This window comes from Terrapene carolina, unplaced genomic scaffold, assembly GCF_002925995.2.
Source record: "Terrapene carolina triunguis isolate 2854851 unplaced genomic scaffold, T_m_triunguis-2.0 Scaffold67, whole genome shotgun sequence".
NCBI lineage: Eukaryota > Metazoa > Chordata > Testudines > Emydidae > Terrapene > Terrapene triunguis.
This window is the reverse complement of record NW_020664418.1, coordinates 37,968,766-37,993,549: the sequence shown is the minus strand read 5'-3', so window position 1 is coordinate 37,993,549 and position 24,784 is coordinate 37,968,766. Positions and strand designations below refer to the sequence as shown.

General features: G+C 44.5%; 1 protein-coding gene across 4 annotated transcripts in view; it reads left to right on the top strand.

Annotated features, from left to right (window-relative positions):
- Nucleotides 1-3,094: 3,094 nt before the first annotated feature.
- ACAN (aggrecan) overlaps nt 3,095-24,784 on the top strand; it is a 78,004-nt gene continuing 56,314 nt past the window's right edge. For 2 of the 4 annotated variants that reach the window (XM_029910720.1, XM_026648340.1), the window contains exons 1-2: nt 3,095-3,514; nt 13,312-13,373. The gene's annotated coding sequence lies outside the window, so the exon portion shown is untranslated. Of the gene's footprint in view, nt 3,515-10,872; nt 10,902-13,311; nt 13,374-24,784 lie in introns of those variants that run through there. The other 2 variants (XM_026648339.1, XM_029910719.1) reach the window with 2 other exon arrangements.

Genomic DNA, 24,784 nt, shown 5'->3' with positions numbered 1-24,784 from the left:
AGGTGACTGTAGACATCAGGTTTAAAAGTGAGACAGACAAGGAGGCATATTTGAAATGAGGGATGGGGTTAAAAAAAATTCAGGGAGAGAGGAAAAACGATTATAATCATAAAATAGGAAGGCAAGGAAGGGAGTTGGGAACAGAGAGGGAAATAGACATTAAACACCATGTCAAAAGAGAGAGATAGAGGGAGAAAGACTGAGTGTGGAGGTATGTGGCTTAGATACAAGGGAGTAAGTTGTCCATGGAACATGCCTAGGATATAAAACTTCACCAGCTGTCACAGGCAGGGCCAAGCTACTAAAAGCCACTGAGGAGTTTTAGGGCTTCGGAGCCAGCAGGGGAAGAAGTTCCAAACAGATATAGTGGTAGAAGGTCAGCATTCTTTCTGGACACCTCCTCATTGAGGGTCTGGGTCATTCAAAGGCAGCTGGTAATGAAGTGCTGAGGAGGCGCAATCCACTAGACCGCCATGTAGGGGAGCAGTTTGAGAGCAACTTCGAGGATCTCATCCAGGGCCAGGGAAAGGTAGCATCTTTGGATAGAAGAGAGTGCACAAGACCTAGCGATGAAGCATTGTTGGTAGTAAGCTTGGAGAAGGATGTGTGCCCTGTCCTTACAGCCAGGAAGGAAAGTGTGTGCCAACAGCTGTCACAAATATAGCAAGGTGATTTCGTTTTCAGGGAATAGTAAATTTACCAAAAATTGTGGTTTTGGGGGGGGGCACTAAAACTCTCCATAAATTTGGGTCGAATTTGCCAAATAGTTTCAGCTGAAAAAAACCCTGAAAACAAAAAAAATTTGAAAAGTCCAAATGGTTTGTTTTGAAAATGTTGTTTCGAGTCAATATTTAACACGTTTCACTGGACCCAGATGAAATTTTTTCAGTTATTCATTTCGTCAAGAAAAATAAAAAAATTAAAAAATTCAGATTTGGTTTGAAACAAACAGAATTTTTTTTCTGGGTTTCTGGGTCAGCTTCTGAACCAAAAAATCAATTATTTGCTCAGCTGTAATCAGGAGAGAGAAGGAGGATCAGTGGTTAAGGAAGGACTTTGGAATGAAGGGACTCAGAAGCTCCTTGACAGACAAGATGATTTCCATTGGCCTTGCACATGTGCCTGTTCTTATCACCCTGGCGACTCCTAGTCGCACAGCCAGTCCTAAGGAGCTTTCTCTTGGGCTTCTTGACTGACCGACTTTCTCTCCTATGAGGTATGGCAGTGGGGAGATGGCTGCCTTTTAAGAAAGGCAGCATCTGTTTGCTGAAGTCCTGTGTTTTTTCCACAGAGCAGGTGCTGCACAAGCAGTGTCATTAAACGGCAGTTCTGTGCTGTACAGATGACATTGTGGGGCTCCTTGTTTATCCTCGCAGAGTTTCCAGATCAAACGTGGACAGCGTAGAGGTGAAAAGATGTGTTTTTAACGGTGCTCTTCCAAATGGACACTATGGTGGTGGGACAATGGGAACCTTACAAATGATGGATAAACACTCAGTCCAACCTGGAGGGCCCTCTGTAGGTATGAGAAAGAAGGTCAGGCTCCATAGCACAGTCAATCCTTGGTTTTTCTGTTGAGGCTGCCACTAAGGTGTGTCAGTTGGGAGGTTTTCAGGTGGACACCTATCAACTAGATTGAATCCAGCTACTCTTTGCATATAGGCCACCCCACAGCCATCCTAGAGTAACAGCTTTTGATCACTATTGGCCTACGCTGGATTGGATATTGCAACCTGCAATGTACACCAGCCAGCCTCTCTGCCATCTAGTCCTTCTACCAGCCAAGGTTTAAATCTGCAAAAGCAGGGGGGAGGGATAGCTCAGTGGTTTGAGCATTGGTCTGCTAAAGCCAGGGTTGTGAGTTCAATCCTTGAGGGGGCCATCTGGGGCAAGAATCTGTCTGGGGATTGGTCCTGCTTTGAGCAGGGGGTTGGACTAGATGACCTCCCGAGGTCCCTCCCAACCCTGATATTCTATGATTTTTAAATGTATTCTAGCGGTTCAGAGACCAGCTTCGCTGCCACTGGAACTTGCCCACGGCCAGTAGAGTGAACACCCGGTGAAATGTTTCAAATCGCTGTGCCCCCAGCACTTCCCCATGTCATCAGACTAACTCAGGACTAAGGCTGCATTTATTTATTGGAACCTAGCTGAGGTTTTTTGGTCATTGCTTCATTCCCCACCATTTCCAAGCTCTTCCTGGCTCGGCGTTTTCTCCCACCTCATCTTTTATTCCACCCAGCCTTTTAACAGGCTTTTTTCATTGACAGTATCTCGTTACTTCATCACTTTTAAGTGCTCATTGGTTGCTGAGGTTTTGGGGCCCTTTCCATTCCTTAGTGCTGGAAATCCTCATCAGCTTTCCATCTCCAAATTCCTCCTTCCACTGCCTGTCCCCCTCTTCTTCCTACTCTCGTCCACTTCCCTCACGAAGTCACACAGTCAAAGCCACACCAGAGTGCTCTAAACCAGTGGTTCTCAACCTACGGTCCGCGGGCCCCTGGGGGTCTGCAGACTATGTCTAAGGGGTCTGTGGAGGGTTGTTCTAACCATAGAACTGTGGTTTTCAACCTGGGGTCTGCAGACTGTCTAAGATTTCCAAAGGCGTCCGCGCCTCCATTTGAAATTTTTTAGGGGTCCGCAAATGAGAAAAGGTTGAGAACCACTGCTCTAAACTTTTTTAAATTTTCTGCTAGTTCCAGGCTCTCCCCAATCTACGTTACTCTGAATAAGTCTGTTAATTCCCAGTCAGACTGCAGTGATATCGACAGCATTGCAGGCATATTCTAACACTCTTTAATTAGCTTTCTCTTATTTTATTTAGCATAAACCCCGCATCTCTCTCTCTCTTCTCATTACCTAACCTATTCCTTTCTATCAACTTGTGGTCCCCAGTCTAGCGAGCTATGTTTAATCCCCATCCCCTCCTCCCCATTCAGTTTTCTCCCTTTGCAGTTTTTTTAAGTCATCTTTTCTTTTCTTTTTCTGCTTTTTTTTTCCTCTTTCCAAGAGGCTGGGCTTCCTTTCTGTCCTAGAGCCCTCCTATTTCCCCCTGCCCATGTGTTATTTCCCCTGGATGCCTGCCTACCTTTACTCTGAGAGTTTGAGGAGGATCCAATACACTTAGTAATCTGCCAGCTATTCCAGGAGGTATCTAAGGAGGCTGACAGGAGGAGTCTGAAGGTCTCTCTTACAGCCAGTGGCAGCTATGGTCTGATGTTGCAAACCGTCTCTCTTTTTTCACACTCACATATAGTACTCTTCAACCGTGCTGCTGCTCCTGCTGCCACTGTCTGAAAGGAACCTGACATACCACACAGGGAATTTTGATTTCTTCTGGGGGGACAAAAAAAAAAAAGCTGGAAAACCCATCTGGAGGCTGTGAAGAAGACATACAGTAATAGCAAGAAGTGGCAAGCCCTTTCCTTATTAAACACAAAAAAGGAGAAAACCTAACTTCTCTGCCAGGTGTATGGGACTTAGATTCTTGAAACACTGCACTGAACTGTTAAAGGTAACGTATAGCACTTTCATCCATCATCTCTGCTTTGGTATTTTTTAACCTTTCTTTTTCTTTCCTCCGTGCCCTAAGGAAGCAGGGTACCGATATGTGGATTGGTTGTTTCCCTGGTGGGCAGGGGTTGGAGGATGTGAGGGAATTTGCTAACAGATCGATTCCAAACTTCTCTAATAAGTTCCACTCATGCACACGCACAGCTCCAGCAAGAGAAAAGTTTGCCTAGAACGTAAATATTGTTCAAGGTTGCCAGGAGCACCTTCTGGATCTTAAACCTACAGCCAGAAGCAGCAATTATGTATTGAGTTTGTTGGTTCCCTTAGCAAAAAAAAAAAAAAAAAAAAAAAAAGCTTAATGTCTGGTTTTAAAGAAAGCCGTGCCAAGATCAACAGGTGGGAGTGGAGGAAGGGGTTAGTTTCCCCCCCTCCTCCCAAGCGACCCCCTAAATCCTGAATGTCTCTTTAAGACTGATTTCAGCTGGCAGCTGAGCACCGAGGACAGTTCTCACACTGATGATGAGCAATGTGGGAAGGAGCCGCTGCTTTTTCTTTTCTTTAGAAATGTCCTAACCTGGGTTTTTGATTATTTATTATTATTATTATTATTATTATTGATTATGTTCCATAGAGGGCAAAGGGAATAACTTAGTTAAAGGACTGTTGAACCCTGCATAGGGGATGGCTGGTACATCAGTTCATCCCAGTGATGGGAGTAAAAAGGGACTGGATCCTGAAGGTGTGACAGTGCACACTGCTCATGTTAGAGTCATGGCAGCTGGAACTGAACAACCTGTAGTGAAAGAGGCAGCAGAGATGCTAAGAGCCTCTCTAAGGACCTGCCTCTCTTTCTGAATGAATGCACAGAGTATGTTCTGAGCAATAGTCTGCAGGAAGTGCAGGCTTCGTGTATTCATTTCTCCCAAACAGCCTCAGGATTTTCTCCTTAAATCAGTTAATTGTTTTTAAAAGTTTTCATTTAAATCAAATGCCAAATAAAAATCTTTCTGCCATGTGCTGCGGAAAGTCTGCCCCGGTTTAACCCTTTCCTTCTGAGCTTTCTGGCCAAGCACTAAAAGCTTTAGTTTGTAAACTTTAATGTTCAACAAATGTCATTGGTTTTAGTCTGCAAAAAGGATGAAGAATTCCCAAAGGACAATAGCAAGGGGGGCTGCTGAGCCTTCCTCACTGCTTTGGGTTTTTTTATTTGTTCGGGGGGGGGGGGTTCAAACTACAGATCAGATAAGGAACTTTGGTTCTGAGGGAGGAAACAATCATTTGGGGACTGACCTTAGTAGATTTTTCAGACTCTTCACCCACCCAATGGCCTAATTCCAGTAGGAGTTTCTCATTTACATCTTTAACATCTGGGGAAGCAAACTTTGATCAGTAGAAAGTTTGGGTATCTCTGAACTAATCCTCTCTCCTCGGCATTGCTGGTTGCTGTGGATGAGTTACGCCACACATAATATGATTTTTTTTTTACATTAAATTCCCATGCTTGCTATAAGTAGATAGCTCGACTGATTCTGTCTCTAGAAGGACAGATCAAAGTGGTTATTTCCCCCCTCACTGAGACTTTTCAAGCTGGTGTCAGAGTGCTGGAGGGGGAGGGGGACATGCTATAGAAGCAAAGGTGTTGCTTGCTCACATGCTTCTCAGGTTAGGTTTGGAGGCTGGATTCAGGCAGCTGGAGAAGTCTGGAGATTTGCATACACAGGCTGTCTGTTCTCAGTAACACGCATGGCCTTTGGGGGGGAACTTCCATCTGTTCCACTTGAACTACTATTTAATGTTCCCTGTAATCAACTCCACCTACAGCAGCAGTTACTTGACAGCAGCACAAAGTCTTGGACAATCAGTGGGAAAGAAAGCCGAGAAGATAGGAAAGTGAGGGTGTGGGGAAAGAGAACATGAGAGAGAGAGACTAACTGAAAAGAGCGTTAAATAACATTTAGCAGGCACCTGTGCTTTACATCTTCAGAACAAATAGGAATTCATCACTACTACACTCTTATGTAATTAGAATGGGCAGGTAAAGTGTCGGGGCAGGGGAGAATGGCTAATACCAAATAAACCAATGTAAGAAAAGATCAATACATATATAAGTGATGGGGGAACCCAAGTTATTCATGGCTTGTTCAGCGCTCTGATATCTAACCAGGGTTTGAACAGTAGCCTGAAGTCTGGGGGAAACAAATGTGTTAGAGTATTGATCTTTCCTTTCCTGTCTCTGGTGCAGCTCCTCAGCCAGTGTAAATTGGCATAGCTCCATTGGCTTCAATTGACTTCATTGGAGCTACTCCGATTCACACCAGCGGAGGATCTAAGCATGTCTGCATTCAGCTGTGTGCTACAGGGGCTGTGGCCAGCTGGTCAGTTGCACCATCCCATTTTAAAAATCAACAGGATCCTTCTAAACATAATGAGGCATCTTTCCCCCTTACGCCTTCCTGCCCCGTCTGCCCCCTTCCCTTTGCAGCTTTAGAGCAGGATGTTCTGCTACCACAAGGCGATGCCAGTCTTGCCTGGTCTCCCTCCACACACTCCAATTTCCATGTGCTGAACAACCTGGTCTGTGTGTGCAGTTCCCAGCCAGCTTCCCAGCGGCAGCAACAACAAAAGCCGTGTTCATGGCAGGGTCTGGACCACATACCGTGCCAGAGCTCAGCTGCTGCAGAGCCGCTCAGAACATTCAGGGCCATTTAAAGAGTGAAAGAGAGAGAGAGAGAAGGAAAAGAGAGGGAGCCGTTATATAAAAAAATACTTGAGCCCAGTGCAACAACGGAAACCTTAGAGTTTACTTTTAAAAACTCAGTGCCTCCTTGTGAAGGAGCAGAACAGCTCAGCCTGTGTGTGCGGAGCTGATCTGCGGGCTCCGGCTGTATGTACAAGGGGAGAGTGTGTGTGTGTGAGTGGCTCCCTCTCCCTCGCTTTCAATGGACTTACAGTATAAACCTAAAGAAGCTTTTTGTTGGGCTTATGAATAGATGGGGGGAGGCGTTTGTAACGGTCACCATCCAGCTTTTTAGATTCTCTTCACGTTGAGGCTTTGCCTGGGTTTTTAATTTGTTTGTTTGTTTTTAAATAAAAATTTCCACTTCTTCCCTGTAAGATGCTCCCATCTCCTTCGGGATCGGCTGGCCCTTTGCACTCATTACTCAAAGCTGGTCCAGGCTAGAGAGGGCACAGGGTGTGTATGTGTGTGTGAGAATAGTAGGACATTTGGCTTTAATCCCAAATGATGCCCAAAAGCCTCCATGGGCCTTGGCTTGGAAACCCCCAGGCTGTTGACTGGCAGGCAGGCGGGCAGCTTCTCTCCAGCTGCTAGAGTTTCCTCCTCCACTTTACAAACCCATCCCTGCTTGAACTTGTTGGCTTTAATGAACTTACATTAGAGATGGAGTTAGCCCATTACCTGATTAATCTTCATGAGTCTCCATGAGGCAGGAGGATATATGTTATTGTCCCCATTTAGCAGATGGGTAAATCTGAGGTAGAATGAGGTGAAGTAACTTGCCCAAGATGAGAGAGGAGGGTCAGAGTCAGGGCATGGAACAGAACTTCGGCGTTGCTGGCTCTCAAACCCATGCCTGCTGTCCTCAGCTGAAGCCACTTGTTAGTGGAGTTTGCATATTTTCCATGATGCTGCATTTCACTGTGTCTCACTAGAGAGACCCTTGGGAGGGGAGAATAGAGTGTGTGTTTAGGAATCAATTGGTGATGACTAAGCGAAGGGGACAGAGCAATGTCACTTTGAGAGGAAGAGGTGACAGTGGAGAGGGATGGGAGGCAGTGGCATGTGCTCTAGATTTGGACTTTCTGCTTTGCAATCATTAGTTTCACCAGCCAAGGCACTGCTGCATGGAAGTTCACTAAGGCCGGCATTCTGGACTCCGATGTAAGCTAGATAAAAGCTAGGTGTCTTGCACTAAGAGGAACCTTAGGGGAGGAGCAAAAGCTATATGTGGGCTCCTCCCTTTCTCCCCTCCCTGCCCCCAGATTAACAAAGCTGGTCACGTAACCAGTGTGAAAACGATATAATCAACACTGCTAACCCTGAGGCTGGTTAGCAGGAAGGCTTACACCATGAGGAGGTGTGGTTATTATTATAAGGGATTTTGGTGAGGAGGTGTCTTGAGAGAGGGAGGTCTGTGCTATAGGGCCTGGGAGGTGTGTTTGTTATTATTATAGATCAGGGTCCCATTGCGCTAGGTGCTGTACAAATAGAACAAAAAGATGGTCCCGGTTATCATAGTGTTACCAGGCAATGATACTGGAGTGAAGGTTGTTCGAAAGGACTTGGGTGTAATATGTGTCTGGGAGAAATGAGGCGGTACAGAACTTTCTCCTATAGCTCCATGTGCTTATACAGAAAGCCCAGTGGCAGGGCACTTTGTGTTAGCAGAGGCAGTATCAGGGGGACAAATGAAGGAGCATTTATGAAGTGAAGGGCGACATAGAAAGCCTCCTTGTCTTTTAGGTAGAAAATGTGTGTGACAGGAAACTATTTGGTGGGGCAGGGAGTGGCTACAGTTAGGCTGGAAAGGGTTGAAGCTGTCTGTTGAATCGTGGCCAATAAACTAGCTCACATTAGGAAAAAATATGGAACATAAAACCGTCATGCTCCAAGGCATAAGCCAACCACTAACTGCCTAGTGTTGGAAGAAACTTCCTCCTCAGCAGTTTATTCCATATTTTTCCATGATGGGAACTTTACACTCCAAAGCTTTTCATGCTGACCACTGTCAGAGACAGGATATTGGCTTAGACCGGCCATTTGTTTGATCTGAGATGGCAATTCCTATGTGCATATGGCTTCTGGAATGACATTGGTTAGCATCAGTCAGAGGTCTCGGAGACTTTGTCTTCAATAATGTAGGCGAAAACAGAAGGAAGGGGGGATTTATCTGAGACAGCCCAATGAGTAACAGCCTTAAATTAATTAAGAGGGACTTTAGATTAGATAAGAAGTTTAATTTGATAATGGAACAGCCTCCAAGAGAAGGCACTTGGGGACAACAAAGGGAAACATCCAATGTGAGATTAGACAGCAAACTGAAAAGGGCAAAGAGTCAGAAGATACCTAGTGGGAAGAAGCACTTCATGAAACAGGTGGAATTGAACTGTGAGTCCCCTCCAGCTGGAGTCCTTATTCTTCATCAGCATCTGCTCCTGGAGCCTCTGTTCAGAAGGTGGAGTAATCTGTAACTCTTCCCTACGTGGAACTTGCATTTATTTACTCAATAAATACCCTGTAACAGCACAAGAAATACTGACCGCTGCAGGTCATTACACATGGTGGGCCACTGATTTCAATGGATTACTCTGGATTTACAGCACTATAACAGAGCGGCAGTAGGTCCAAAATGAATAACCATTGCATGATCTGAAACATAGTTTCAAGATCAGCGATAACTAAGTAGTTCTGTTATTAGAAATTATAGGATAGTTTCCATGTAAATGATAACCTGCCGTTGTTATTTAGCTTGTAAATAATACCTAGGCCTGTATAGTAGTTGGTGTGTCAATAACACCCTGCTGCTCTATAGGATTTAGCCTGTAGCTAATACTTGATGCTGTATAGTAGTGATTACCCTTCCATTCTATACTAACTGGCTTGGAAATAATATCCTTTCCCTCTATTGGAAATTATACCCTGCTGCTGCTGCATAGAATCCGGCCTGTAAATAATACCCTTCCCTAGTATAGTATTTGGTGTTTAAATATTACCCTGCCCCTGTATAGAACTTGGCATGTCAATGTCACCCTGTCCCTGTATAATATTTGGTGAGTAAATCATACCACTGCTGTATAGTAAATGATACCATACCACTCTATACTGCTTGCCCTATACATAATACCCTGCTGCTTTATGTAGCATTTATTGTATAAATAATACCCTGCTGCTTTATAATAATTGATATGTACCTAATAGCCCGTGGCTATGTAGTGCTTGATCTGCAGTTAAGAATACTACCTGTCATCAGATAGTTTGTAGGCTACAAATAATCATAGAATCGTAGGACTGGAAGGGACTTCAGGAGGTCATCTAATCCAGTCCCCTACACTAATGGCAGCACTAAGTATTATCTCAACCATCCTTACCTCAAGGCAGTATAGTATTTGGAATGCAAATACTTAGTGAAGGGCTCCCATCCAAGCACTGAGAACGTAGGCCACTGAGTTTTATTTGCACTCTGTATCTATTCTAAACGCATCCTGGAGGGTCACGAAAGGCACTCAGAACCTATGGTCACAGCACCATAGAAATGCCTAAAATATATATAAATGACCAATTGAGGAGGATATCGTCTGGGCTTGAGCTCAACAGCCAAGTCAGTGCAGCAGCCTGGCTCTGCCTTCTGCTGGAAGGGTCATTGCTGTCCCTGGTGACACGGGTGAGCCAGAGTAGTAGGGAGGCAGACAAGTTATAACAACGCTGCCGAGTCCCCAAAGGAAGTGATGATTTCTATCAAGCTTTTCATTCCCCTTGCTGTATGTTTGCAGATATGATGTGATTGTGTGGGATATTGCAGGGGCAAGATGAGGTCACGGGATATTTCTCCACCTTGGACCTTTTCCAGCTGGTCCTTTTCCATCCTATGTTGGGTCTTCTTGCTGCTTTTTGAATCAGATTGCCACTGGCAAAAGAGTGTTGGGCCTGATCAGTACTTGGATGGGAGACACCTCTGCTCTCCCTCCCACGGGAACCCCAGCATGCTACAGTGAGTGATTCGGTAAGGGACACTATTCCCTCTGAACCAGCGCTAAATGCAATGCCTCAGCGCAGTACTCATGGGGCTGAGCTGCTGGACCTTCCATCTCTCAGATGAGACATAAAACAGGGGTCTTGACCATTCAGGGTCCTTAAAGAGCCCTTGCTACTTTACCAAAGAGTGGAGACGTTAACAGTTTTGTCAGCAAATTCCAGCTTGGGTAATTATGTTTTGCCTTCCTAAAGCGATTCTTTACATTTCAACTGAACATAGTCTTCTTCATCCTATCCTGAATGGATGAGTTGTGTGGCTGTTCAACAACACAGTGTTCCACCCCAGAGATAGCTGCATTTCACTGGGAGAGTGAAGTGATCCCTGTAACATTTAAGCTCTTGGGCATCTGGTTTTCTACAAGAAAGAAGGCATTCCACTTTAACTAGCACTCAGCTCAGTTTCAATCTCTTCAGGCTTCTGGAAATATCTAGTTCACACTGGGTATGCTCAGAAGCTCACCGAAGAGATGCTCCCCATCTCATTTGCACAGTTATTCCCATACTAGTAATTTGATACCTACCCTTCATTCCCCACACCCTTTAAAATTATTTTAATTCATCAGTCTGAGACTCTAAGGCAATACCTACAACTTTGAAATAACATAGCGGAGAGAGGGTTGGTGGATTTGAAATACTTGTTGGAATCAGTGATTGTTTATTTCTGTCCCCATATGTGTCCAGATGGTTTTCTCAGGACACTGCCACTAAGACGACTCACTCCAGGTGGAATATGTTGTAGCATCAACCCAGCGCTACTTGCACTTGTGATGGCAATGCCTGCAATGATTCTGCATGAGGTGACCTTGGGGATGCAGCTGCCTGTTGTGGTTCTGCTGGCTTTGGTACAGTTTCTTATTCCCTTGCCTATTCCTAGCACGATCACATCTGCACCTGTAATTTTTTTAATTTGTCGTTCATCATCATGTAGGTAACTGGAATGGGTTACCTAGGAGGTGGTGGAATCTCTTTCCTTAGAAGTTTTTAAGGTCAGGCTTGACAAAGCCCTGGCTGGGATGATTTAGTTGGGGATTGGTCCTGCTTTGAGCAGGGGGTTGGACTAGATGACCTCCTGAGGTCCCTTCCAACCCTGATATTCTATGATTCTATGATCAGATATCTGGGATAGCTTGATGGTTTCCTCTTTTTCCACAGCATATGATTGTGGCTCTGGTCTGATTGAATGCTTCCAGCTGTTGTCTATCTGTTCTCAGGTAGAATGGCTGCTCAGCTGACAGGATGAACAGTGGTTGTGTATAGTGTTATAGTAACAGTTTTTTGTTTCTTTTGCCTTTCTTCCGGCTGTAGCTGTGAGACTTGTATTTGCTTTGGTTGGCGTAATCATATCAGCTATCTGAGCTCTCATCCCAGCACAGAACTCTTTCTCATGTACACCCTATCTGGCAATGTAAATCACCAGAGGGGTATAAAGGGGCCTTAATGTAACTGAGAATCCAGCCCAATGCCTTTTGCCTTTTATTTACATTCTCCAGTACCTAGATGAGAGAGATGTATTTAAATGAGCAGTTATTAAAATTAATTTCGTTGGCGCTTGGGTGCCTAACTCCCTTAGTCTCCTTTAAAATCTCAACCATAATAATTTCTCACTTAAATATAGCCTTTTGGTATAGTGGTAACTCCCATATGCCTCAATCAGGATGTCATTGGACCAGGTGTTATTGTGTTGACCAGTGTACAAACATACGGGGAGATATGGTCCCTGCCTCAAAATGCTTCTAATCTTCTTTCCCCCGTCTTTCCTCTTTTAGTAAGACATGGTCCACCTCAATTTTGCTCTTTTTTAGGCCATCTATGTAAAATTGTTAATTTCAGTTTGTTTAAACTGGAGTTGAGTGAATAATTGATTTTTTTGGTCCAGTTTGAAAAACTGGGGAAAAAAATTGTTTCAAGCCAAACAAAATATTTTTTAATAATAAATAAGCTTCTGGATTTTTTTTACCCTTTTTTTGTTTGTTCTTTTAAATAAATCTAGCTGAATTTTGAAATGAAATGTCATTTCAAAATGAAAAGTTGAAATGTTTCATTTTGAAAATGTCAAAATGAAACTTTTTGACTTTTTTTAACTTTTTGCTTTTTCATTTTTTTTCAGCCAAAATTATTTGCTGAATTTAACCCACAACTGCATTTTTCAGCTGACAAACTATTTGTCCTAAAAATGTCATGGGGTTCGGTTTAAAACTGGCCTCTTTGAGTTTCAATTTGAAATCTAATTTTGAAGTAGTTATGGCAGGGGTCGGCAATGTTCGGCACGCGGCTCGCCAGGGTAAGCACCCTGGCAGGACGGGCCAGTTTTATTTACCTGCTGACGCAGCAAGTTCGGACGATCACGGCCCCCACTGGCCGCGGTTCGCCGTCCCAGGCCAATGGGGGTGGCGAGAAGCGGCGCGGGTGAGCGATGTGCTGGCCGCGGCTTCTCGCCGCCCCCTGGGACGGCAAACCGCGGCCAGTGGGGGCCGTGATCGGCCGAACCTGCTGCGTCAGCAGGTAAATAAAACTGGCCCGTCCCGCCAGGGTGCTTACCCTGGCGAGCCGCGTGCCGAACGTTGCCGACCCCTGAGTTATGGGCATGTGCTTCACTGCATTAATTTCATATTCATCCGTTTCTTTTATTGGTGGCCTTGATCTGGTTACTTCCCTGCTAAGGGAATTTGCAATGTGTAGTTCCTCATCTTATCTATATTCTTTCTGAGAAATCAGATCTTTGCAGCCTCAATGCCATATTTTGAATTCTAACTGGTGCCAAAGATGAAGGATTTTTTAAACAAAATTTCAAGTACTTTGTGATTGGTTTCTTTTCTTTCTCATATGCAAAACTTAGCAGAATCTTTAGGGTCTATTGGTGCCTCTATAGTATATAGTGCCAGAATTAAAGATAACCAAATACAATTGTCATCATTTCCTCTTCAATTTAGACCCAGTTTATTGCTGTTATGTTCTATTCTGGAACCTTCAGGCAAATACAATTGGTTACTCCTCTGGCATAAACTATGCACTTCTTCTTTTGGCAGATACCTCCACTGACAGTGCAACAGGCTTAGTTAAATACTACTATTTTAAACCTGGTGGATTGGTGAGTTGTGATTTTAGTTGCTCAAATGTCTCTTATATCTGACTTCTCAATGCAAGGTTATGCCATTTTCCAGCAGCTACCTTAAAGGATTGGGGCCAGATTTACAAATGTGTTTAGGCGCCTATAGATGCAGATAGGTGCCTAGTGGGATTTTCAAAAGTGTCTGAGTGCCCAACTTCCCTATCTGCCTCTTCAGGTGCCTAAATACCTTTGAAAACTGGCCACTATTGACCAGATTGGAAATTAATTTTGCTAAATGCTTTAACTTCCCCATAAATCTCCATGGATCTATTTTATCCTGTAGTGTGTGCATTTTAGCTATTGCTATTGTTATCTGAATCAGTAATCAATGTCTAATTATGTCATGTGGGGTGACTTCTCTTAGACCAATTGTTGTGGTTGTTTAATGTTCAGTGTTAAGTGTCTTTCACTTGGTCTCAGCAATACTCACCTAAGCCTTCAGTTGTCTCCTTTAACCTCACTAACCCACATTCAAACCTAGTACATTAGTGGTGAGATTCTGTGCTGTTCCCCTAAGAGTGGGGGAGGGAGAAGGGCTGTGGTGTCTTTAAGCCACCTTGCTTCCTACTGATCCTGGACTGCTCCAGGGCTGGGAGAGGCCTTGGACATAACTTAAACAGCCCTCAGGGCCTGTCTCAGTGATGGCAGCCTTGCCAAGTTGCAGCTCTGCTTGAATGCTGTGGCCTTACTTCCAACATGGCCCTCCAATCCAGAATCTCACCTAGAGTTGCCACCTCTGAGGTACAAAACTGTGAGCCATCCAGGATGGCCCTGAGCCCATAAAACTGGAGAGCTGCCAACATGTACTGAGCACCCTTACAGATTTCCCAGGACAGCTACCTCAAAAAACAGATGATCTTGGGAAAACCTGGACAGGTGGCAATCCTGGCCACACCTCCAATATCCCATCTATAATAGGGCTTGCAAGGGTATCCTTGGGAGGCAGTTGTACAGCTGTCTCTGCAGTGCCTATACCAGGGAATTCCTTTCCCAGACAGATATGAGGCTTTTAGTGCCTCTGTACAGCACTCTGGCCCCAGAGGGACTGGAGCAGGGCTGAAGATCTTACCCTATAGCTTTAGCACCTCATAATCCCTCAGACATCTGGACAGTGACTCTTTGAAATATCTCAGGGCAGAACTGATACCAAATGGCATTCACTTCAATTTATAATACATTTGTGTTAAAAGTCACTAGCTTAGAGCATGACAGATCTCATTTTATTTGCCAGAATACATGTTCTGTATCTAATGCTAAAATTATTTGTGCTTCTGAGAGTTTAGTTGCCACTTCCTTGGTAGTTTTTATTGGATTATGTCCATATTTCATGTATTTATTTAAATCACATACAGCAATGCACACCCATGGCTTACATGTCTTTTCTATCATAGCCATAGAATTGATCCAGTTTATAGGTTGTACTATCTTTTCAGTAACTCCTAACTTTTCAATATTATCAATTAGTTTTTAACTTTATCTGCTAAGACAAATGGGATTTGCTTTTGTGAATGGATCTTTAGAGTTAATGACTTTTCTGTCTTAATATAGGAATCTCCATCCAGACTTTCTAGGTCTCAGAATTCTCTAAGCGGGCTCCTTTAAGGGCTCTGTAGCAGTTACAGGAAACAACTTCTAATAAAATCATGTCTAGATCAATTTGTAGTCCTAAAACAGGGACCCAATACTACTACCATTGAAGTAAATCGCAACATTCCATTTTTCAATGGAGGTAGGATCAGGCTACCAGGTAATTTACCTGCCTTTACCCTTTGGAAATTTAAGTGAGACTGTTTTTTAAAATAAATTGTAATTATTACTTGTCCTCATACTGGCATTTTAAGTTCTGATCTGAAACAAGCTTTACTTTAGATTTCTATACTACTTCTGTAGCTACAGTATTGTATATTTTCTTTGGAATAACACTGAAGTGTGCCTCAGTATTCCATTTAAAGGATCCATCTCTGCCATTAACGTTTAGGCATATTTGCCAATTTGAAACAGTTTGCTCTACAGTCACTGTACCTACAAGGGGATCTGTGTTGCTATCTTGATGTTCTCTCAGAATCTGGATACCTTTGGCTTTAACTGCTCCCCGTACCTTTGGAAAAATAATATTTTCTATTGCACTTTATGGCATATTTCACCAAATGCAGAGCTACTTCTTGGCTCGTGTTCTCAACCACATCTCATGCATAGGATTTTTTTTCCCTCTCAGAAAACCCTCTATTCCTATTTAATTGCTCATCTAGTTTCCTTCATTCCTAGCTTTCTCTTTTTGAAATGATGCTATATGGACTCTGCTCATTCCATACCAAGTTCACTCCATGTTTATACCATGGGTATTATACTAGCATAGCTTTGGCACTGTAGTTATGCCAGCATTACCCCGTAGTGTAGACACAATCTTCAATGACGAAAGGGGTTTTTGCTTCACTGTAGGAACACCAACTCTCCCAGCGACAGTAGCTTGGTTGATGGAAGCTACACAAGCGAGTAGGTTGCCATAGCTATGGTGCTCAGAGGTGTGGATTTTTCACACCCCTGAGTGCTGTAGCTATAGTGACCTAAATTTTAACTTTAAGCCAGGCCTCAGAACCCAAATCTTCACTTCACTAACTTCATGGGTTCTACAAACATCCATGGCTTGGTACAACAATCTGCTGGGGTTCCCAGAGCTCTGAGTCACTGTGTTACATCTCTCAGCCTCAGCAAATGAGAGCTTTGTCACCTTCCTGACATACCAGCTGTCTGTCTTGCCAACAAACTCTCCAGGATTCTGCCAGACCAGACCTTGCCTCATCAGGTAACAGTCAGTGAACACCAATTCCCAAATTCCTCAGTGACATCTTACTCTGCAGTGCTCACCACCTCTTACTGTAGGACCCCCAAATCCTTATCAAGTTTGCTGCTCCTTTAAAGAGACAGAACACACCAGCTGATTAACTTAATTGGGGTTGAAAAACCCTCCATTTCAATCAAAGGACTGAATTGGTTTCTGGAAAAAGTAAAACAAGTTTATTAACAAAAGGACATAGGTTAAATGATACCAAGTATAAGGAATAAGGTTAGAAATGGTTACAAACAAACAAAAGTAAATACACTTCCAAGACTAAAATTCAACTTAACAAACTAGAGTCATTTGTTCAAAGACATTTTTCTTACCGCAATCATTCTTCCTGCATGTTTGGCCAGTTCTTCGGCCAGGACCCAATACTCAGAACTCAAAGCACTTGGTTTCTTTTGACTCTTCCTCCCCCCTTCCTTTTATAGTCCAGTAAACCTTTGAAATGTGTCCTTCAAAAAGTAAGCCCAGACCAAGTTTCTCTCTCATGCTGGGGCATAGATGCGATGCTATCTTCTTCCCCACTTGATCGCTTTGTTTACCTTATATGTAAATGTACCTTCATTATCTGTGCCTGACAATCAGGCTGGTCAGACAAGCAAATACGAGTTCCTTTGTCTAGGGAAAACTGGGCTTATGCATTACTTGCCAACCACATTTTAAGAACATAATTCTAGCGCATATTTATAACTCTTTGTACACACCCTGTACATATACCACACAATGATTTTCAGGACCAGCATGTTACCAGGTTGTATATGATACAGATTATGACAACAGTGTATTGGGTGTAGTATGTCAGTCCTGACGAGTTACTGACACAGAGTAGTGAACCACCAATGGGCCTGTGTGTCAGACTTGAGTGAGGGTTAAATTGGTTTCCCGTACCAATCTGCACCTCACACAGTGATTTTCTATTTCACAAAGGGGCCTAGATTTTATTAAGGAATCACATGGTCTTCTCAAATTCACATTTGACTTTTCAACTTTGTTCGTCACATACTTTTAAAATTGTAAGTTCCTTGCAGCAGGGACTGTGTCTTTATATGTGTTTGTGCAGCACGATGGGCCCCAAGCTACTGCAATATAAACATGAAATAACAATAACATGCATCTACTCATTCATCTGGCCCTGAACTGAAAATAAAAACAAATGTGTCTCAGTTTTATCCACATCCTTTCTTCTGTTTAAAATGAAAACTGAGTTTGAAGTAAAAGGTAGAAAACATCATGTTAGTGCATGAAACTAGTTAGGGGTGACTATTAGTTAGTATATGACTACTAGTATTAGTGGTGCTAGTTAGTGCATGATTACAAGTACTGGTTTGGGTGGTGTTATTTGACTGTTCCCAATAATGTGCTAGGCACCTCACTGTATGGAGAAGAAGATGTGGTCTCTGCCCCAAAGAGCTTACAATCTGATTTGAGACAGTGATGAACTGCTACGGGAGGAAGCCCGGGAGTTGCAGTAATAAACTTATGTGGTTCCTTAGTGAAGACCTGGGCATGACATGGCAGATCAGGGTTTTTTAAAATGATATACAAAAAATAAACCTGTCTTTGCTGCGACTAACTTCTCCAGAGGGCTATGGTAAAAGAGGGTCTTCAGAAAGGATTTGAATGAAGAGAGGGTAACGGCCTTATCATCTCTCTCCCTCTCCTGTCTTCCTCCCACTGTCAGCTCACTGCAATATCTGTCATCTTCTCCATTCACTAGATCAGTGTGTCATCTCCAGCCCAGCTGCCACTCTCACTGATGGGTCAGCAGCTGTAGAGGAATCATGAAGAGAGCAGTTCCTGAGGCATCTTTCCCTTTTCCTCCACCTGCCTCCTGCCTCCCATTTCCAACTCCCAGCCAGCCTGATCGAATAGGACTTTCTCTGGAGTCTTTGAGGCTTCTGTTGGCTGCTCCCTCTGTACCTGACCCAAATCAAGCTTGTTCAGCTGTAAACTATCTTCTCGTTGTCATCTGCCTTGTTTCAATTGGACAATTTGGCATGGTTTGAAAGGATCACTATAGATAGTGGGAAAAATTAAGAGGTGGTTTATTTTCTGGCCCTAATTCCAGTGGATTTTTGCCCAAAAAAGAAAGGAACAGGCTGAACCAAAGATAGAGAATTAGTGTTGGGATAAACTGATTGAAAAAGATGGAATGGGTGCAGCTGAGCAGTGTCTCTGTCCAACCAGATTGCTCGAATGCCTCAGAGTGAGAGCAGTCTCAGGGAGATAGAGAATCTCATCCCCTAAAGTCCATTTCTATGTATGGTAGCCCTGAAAGCTAAAATATCCTTGAAGTGACTGGTGACCTGGCAACATGCTAAGGCAGATAGATTCACTTTGGGGCACCTCATTCCCAGGAAGATGTGGGCCAACCAAAGGGAATTAAAACAAATGGAAGGATGAGTTATGAGGAAGGCTAAATTAACTGAATATGCACCATATGTCTTAGCTGAGTGAAGATGGTACGGTATGGGAGAACTATCTACTAGTATGTGAAGGGTGTAACTATAGAAGAGGGAGAAGAATTGTATAAGGTAGCATGCAGAGGTGTAATTAGGAATCATAAGACAACATTGACCACAGGAATAAATCAGCATGAATATAAAGAAAAATGTCCCAAGAGTGATGTCTGCTGGACTCTGGAAGAGCCTCTCAAGAGTAGTGCTGGAAGCCCTGTTGATTGAGCTGGTCAAAAGTGGACAACGTACTGGATGATACACTGAAAGGAACGGTCCTATGGTGGGTGACTTAGTAGGTCTTTTGCACAGATCTTTGATTCTGTGATGTGACAAGAGAATGAGGCCTCTCAGACTGCTGCTGCCTTTGTACCGGAGACAGATTGTATGAAATGTATATGCTAGAAATTTGGTGATGCTAAATTCTGCAAACAAACGTGAATTTCCATATGCTGGGGCCAGCTGAGGCAGGAAACTCTTCCTGACTCTCAACACACTTCTCTTTAAAGATCATTTGAAGTGCTGGGAAAACGTGCTCTGGAGACTGAAGTCCTGTGCTTACCTACAGAGCAGGTAGTTATATGGCACAGGCAGTTGTAACACCACTCCCGTTGTCCCAGCCTTGGAGGGAAAAGGGAAATGCACTCTTCATGACCTATTTAATCCTTGGCACCTCTGCTAAAACTACCACCAGTGAGGCTAAGCATGGTGCTTTCTGGGATGTGAACTGAAATGGCCAACTACCTTCGCACACTGAATAGTTTAAGTGTGGTAGCGACATCCAGTCACCGTTGAACTGGACCTGACTGGGCCCAGCAGCATAGAAGTGAAAGACTTTGTTTCCCAGGCCTGCAGCATACAATTCCCCAGACTAGAGCCAGATTGGCACTTCTGATTTAGCACTGAAAGGCTGTCTCCCATCTCTGATCCATGAGCCAGTCAGTCGCACCTTTCCTGGAGCAGCAGGACGTTTCTGAGCCACATGAGTTCCCATCTGAGAAAGCTCCACCTTATGCGTAAAAGGGCATGTGCTTCCCATGTCAGCGTCTCCTTCTCAGATTATATTTGGAAGGTCACATCGGTGGCCTCAGTTGGCACCAGGGCCGGCTTTAGGGCGAGTCCCCCGATTCCTGGGAATCGGGCCCCGCACCCTCCTCCGAAGTGCCGCCGGAAACAGTGGCAACCGATTGAGCTGCCGCTGAATTGCCGCCGCTATCTTCGGTGGCAGCTCAATCGCTGCCACTGTCTTCAGCAGCATTTCGGCGGTAGCTCTTTCAAATCGGGCCCGGCATGTCCTCAAGCCGGCCCTGGTTGGTACCATGCGCTGACCCATGAAACTAAACTGCAAATGTGACACAAAGACGCCTGCTCCGTGTGAGATCCTTAGATACCAAGGTGTACCTTTACAAATACCATACACACACAGGCAGCCCTAAAGAGAAACATACTCAAATGCTTTGACACAAGTCCTTTTTCAGACACAGGGAGGGGCAGGATCCTTTGTCATCAGTAGCAAAGCTCACACATGCTTTAATACCAGGTGCCACTCCAGCAAGACATCTGAACTGCTTGGTGAATGCTGGTGCCTAGTTGAACATGAACGAAAGAGCAAACGGTTCTCTTTTGCAATACGGATCTCCCTGCCTTGTGAAATGATCCGCTTGCCACTTTGAAGCGACCATGCTGGTGTCAGTGCTTATTGCACATTTGTGCAGCTGGGTTTCCACAGGCAACTGATTGCTTTGTTTGAGCATTGGGAAAAGAGAGAGCGAGTAATGGATGATTGCCAACAGTATCTGGTGGCACCAGTATTAATGTCACCCATATCTGTCACCAGTATCAATGATCTCAGTAAAATAAAGATCATTCATCCTGTATGAGGAAATTCCAGGGTTGTGAAGAAAGTAGTTGGGAAGAGACTGAGTCTCACACCCTAACCTCAAATGTTCTACAATATTTACAGCAAGCCAGTGGCATGTGCCTGGCCCATTGGCGCTGCCTAGTGAATATCACGAGAGAACATCTTTCTCTTTCCCAACTGCTTACCAGAAATGCACAGGACTCCTCCCATGCAAAGATGCTTTAATTTGCCCTATTACCTTCCAGCTGCCAAAAAGGTTATAAGGGGTGGAGGTTTCACCTTATAGATGAAGCTAAATTGTTCATTCCCTGAATTTATAAGACAGGAAACATTTTGGTAGGAAAATTTGGACTGAAACAGCCTCGTTTAAGAGAATCCAAGCCCAGTGTTTACATAATGTCTGGAATTAATGCAGAGAAAACTTTCAGGTGCCAGCCCTGGAAAGGAAAAACGGGGAGCAAAAAGGGGCAGATACTGAACCTGTAACAAAGCTGAAGGCTCGTTGCCCAACTGGAGGGGATGGTTGGAAAGTTGCGTGTCCCACTGTTTGCAGCAGAGAGACCTGTTGTTTCATCTCGTACGCCATGAGCACCAGCCAGGTGGGCAGTCCCATGCTATGTCCTTAGAGTCAGCTTGGGGTGTGGTCACGTGAGAGAGCCTGTGATTAATAACAGCTGTATATGCAATCACATGATAGAGTATGTCATTAACAACATCTGTGTATGCAGTTACATGCTATGTTATAAATGCCAATAGGTGTACAGTTATATGTTGTGTCTTTAATAGAAGCCAAGTTTGCAGGCTGTATGTGTAACACCACACGTGCACTAACATTACACTGTGAGTCACTAATGCTAGGTGTGAACTCACATGAGATGCAGACCTTAGTAGTAACTGGCAAAGTCAATGAATGGCCCCAGGCACAGATCTCTGAAATTTCTATTTGCCTTTGGATACTGTCTACTGTGACGGTGACTTGCATACCATGGGTAACAAACCCCTCCACAGTAATGGTGTTACACTGACAGATTCACCAGTCACCCTTGTTCTCTGCTACTGACATCCAGGTGCTCCTCCCCACCCTCATGCTCTTCCACAATCCTCTTGGCTTGGGTACCATAAGGACATGGGTCTGCCCAACCAGTGGTCAGAAACTAGAGCAAATGTAGCCAGTTATTGGTGTCTCTCATCCAGTGGTTGACTGTACACGTCTAGTCTGCATATCACCACAGCAGAGCCTTAGCCAAGCATTCTCTGTGTGCATGTGATGAAGAGCGATGTGCCCATTGGTTATTAGGCTGGTGGGAGGCAGCGGGCTCCCTGGGTTAATTTTTTTAATATGGCCCTTTGCTGAAATGTGGGTAAATTAAAGGCTTCACATTGGTGCCTTTGCTGTTCTGAGCTATCCAGTCTCAGCCAGGGCCAGGGACTGGATAGGCTCCTAGATGAGTAGCTCTCATGGCTGGAAGATGCTGGCTTATCAAGCTCCTCTGCTGCAGCCCCAGTGTTTGGGGATTTCGGGCCAGTTTGTAAAGTATTTCGGCACCCAAACGTGCAGAGAGGCGCCGTGTGGCAGTTAGGTGTCCCGATGCTTTTGAAAATCCCACTAGCTGCATCTTTAGGTGCCTAAATCCCTTTCAAAATCTGGCTCTGAGAGCCTAATTTGTGCACATCTTAACCCAAGGTGGAGACAGCTGGGTGAAATAGAGACGAATCAGTGCTCAGAGAGACAGAGAAACCCCACCGTGTTGCTAGGCAGGACTGAGCCATGGAGCAAAGCACAGGAGGAGGTGGGGAAGCCGGGTAGCTCTGCTAATGCTGCAGGGCAGGGCTGAACAGGGCGCTGGCTGAAAGAGAGGGAAACAGGGGAGCCTGCTGTAATGCTAAAGGGTAGGGCTGGGCTGGGCTGGGGGCAAAGCAGAGCAACCCAGATAAATACGTAGAAAATATTTTCTGTCCAGTTTCTGCCCATGTAAATGTATTTCAGAGATTGGCCCCTTTGGTCAGTTTCACAGGCTCTTTCTGGAACATGACATGCACTTGCTGAGCTTCAGTTTGGGGCATTGCAAGGGTTTGCTGGGAATGCCCAGGCACACCAGGAAAAGAAATTGCCTTGGCCTTTTCATGAAAGAGGTGGAGAGTCACCATTCCCTGAGGGGGAAATTGCCCGAGGTGCAGAGGAGCCAGCGCAGCGCCTGGCACGTCTCATGTCCCACTCAGGGTCATTGGGCCAGATCCTCAGCTGATGTAAATAAGCTTCGCTTTGCGGACTCCACTGGAACTGTGAGGATTGCCATCCGCAGAGGATCCGGCCCCTCGTTTGGCTCATACTCACTGCATGCACACGACTAATTAGTGCTCCAGAAAGAGTAAAAACTCGGCAGAGAGGCAATCTGACATCCCAAGCAAATGCTAACGTGCGGGTATTTTCCCAGTCCAGTGCCTCTCTTCTGTCTCTCCCTCTTGTCCTGTATTAGATTTCGGTGGATTTCAGTGGCAACTGGTTCTTGCCCTCTGGCTGATCTAAGCTTAGACAACAGGGGTCTGTGATGTACCTAAGCAAACAACTTTAATATTTCCCTAGGGCACTTTCTAAAAAGCCAAGGTGTTTAATTAGGAATGGTTTGATCAGAGCTCTTTAAAAGCCCATTTTGAACTTCCCTGGCTCACAGCCCAAACTGCTGTCTCCACACTTGGCACCCACAGACAGATCACTTTCGAAGCTGACTGTTTTTTGGCTCTGTTTGACGTTTTGCCTCCAGCCCAGGGTCGGAAGGCTGCGGAGGGCCGGCAGTGGAGCTGGAAACCAGTTGTTACTAAACTCTCGTTTGGTGTATGCAGTGCTCTGTGGTGGCAAGAGGCAGCTAAGGGATAATATTACAGTTCGATGTCCATTCTGCTCCCACTGACAAAATTCTGTCTCTGATAATGACCAAGTGGACTTGGGTCAGAAACTTAAGGGAATGGGTACCTTCATGGATCCCACCCTAAGTCCTCCGGTTAGGCTCCACAGCAACCACAAAACACCTGCTCAGCTGCCACCTAACCCTGTAGATGCCTAAACTCACTTGGCTCCTAAGTTTTTACTTAAGTATGCACCCGCAGCCTCACTCTAGGCCCCCAGGTGCCTGTGTCCTGCCTGAGCCCCAGACCTATTCACAAACAGAAAGACGAGCAGTCAGCTGCCGAGGTTATGTGCAGGGGCACCATCTGGTAGCTGCCCTCTGAGCATGCCTACTAGATCAGACGCCTTAGGGGAGTTCACACAAAACAGCCAGGGGCGAGAGGAACCACTCCCTTATAACCTTTAGCCTAGTGTATTCACCCGGTATGCGGAAGACCCCCAGTTCGAGTCCCCCCTCTTCTTGAGGGGGAGAAGGGATGTGAATAGAGATCTGCCACCTCTCAAGGGAGTGCCCAAACCACTGGGCCATACTATCCTTCTAAACACTGTTTCTGGTTCAAGTAGTATTTAAATAGTCCATTGTTTAATTAAAGTGAAACAGCTTCAACAGGAGAGTTTGAGGGCACCCACATCAGAATATTCCATAGCATGGTGGTTTGGACATGCACCTGGGAGATGATCAATCCCTGTTCAAATCCCTTCTCCCACTCAGAAGGTGGAGGGTGCTGACCCAGGGGTCTCTCACATCCTGGGTGAGTACAGTAGGCTAAAGGTAATAAGGGAGCTTCCCTTTCTCCCCTGCCAGCTGTCCTGCTTCAGGTTCCACATTCCACTTAGGCAGCCGTGCACCTATCTTCCCTGTTTGCAGATCACTAGCAGAGCTAGGCACTTCCCTGCAGCCTGGACTTAGGTGCTTATCTCTGAGGAGGGACGGGCCTAAGCATGCATCACTCCCACCGGCGGCTATTAATGATAGTTAATTAATGTTAGTGAATTGCTTACTAAAAGTAAAACTTTTTTTAACACAAAAGGCTTTTTGGTCAAAAGGCCTCTTTTTTTTAAACAAAAATTATCCCCAAAAAAGCTGTCATTACTGTCCAAAATGTTTTCCACAAAAAAGTTGCGCTTTATATATTTTTGCTAAATTTTTATTGAAAAAATATTGAAAACACTATAAAATAGTTATACATTTTTCAATTACAGAAAACCCAGGTTTCGATAAATGAAACATTGCTTTAGCCATTAGCTATTTATTTTATTACTTTAAATGAAAATTTTTAATTGTTTTGACAGTTTTGATTCAGTTTTTAAATTTTTTTAAATGTA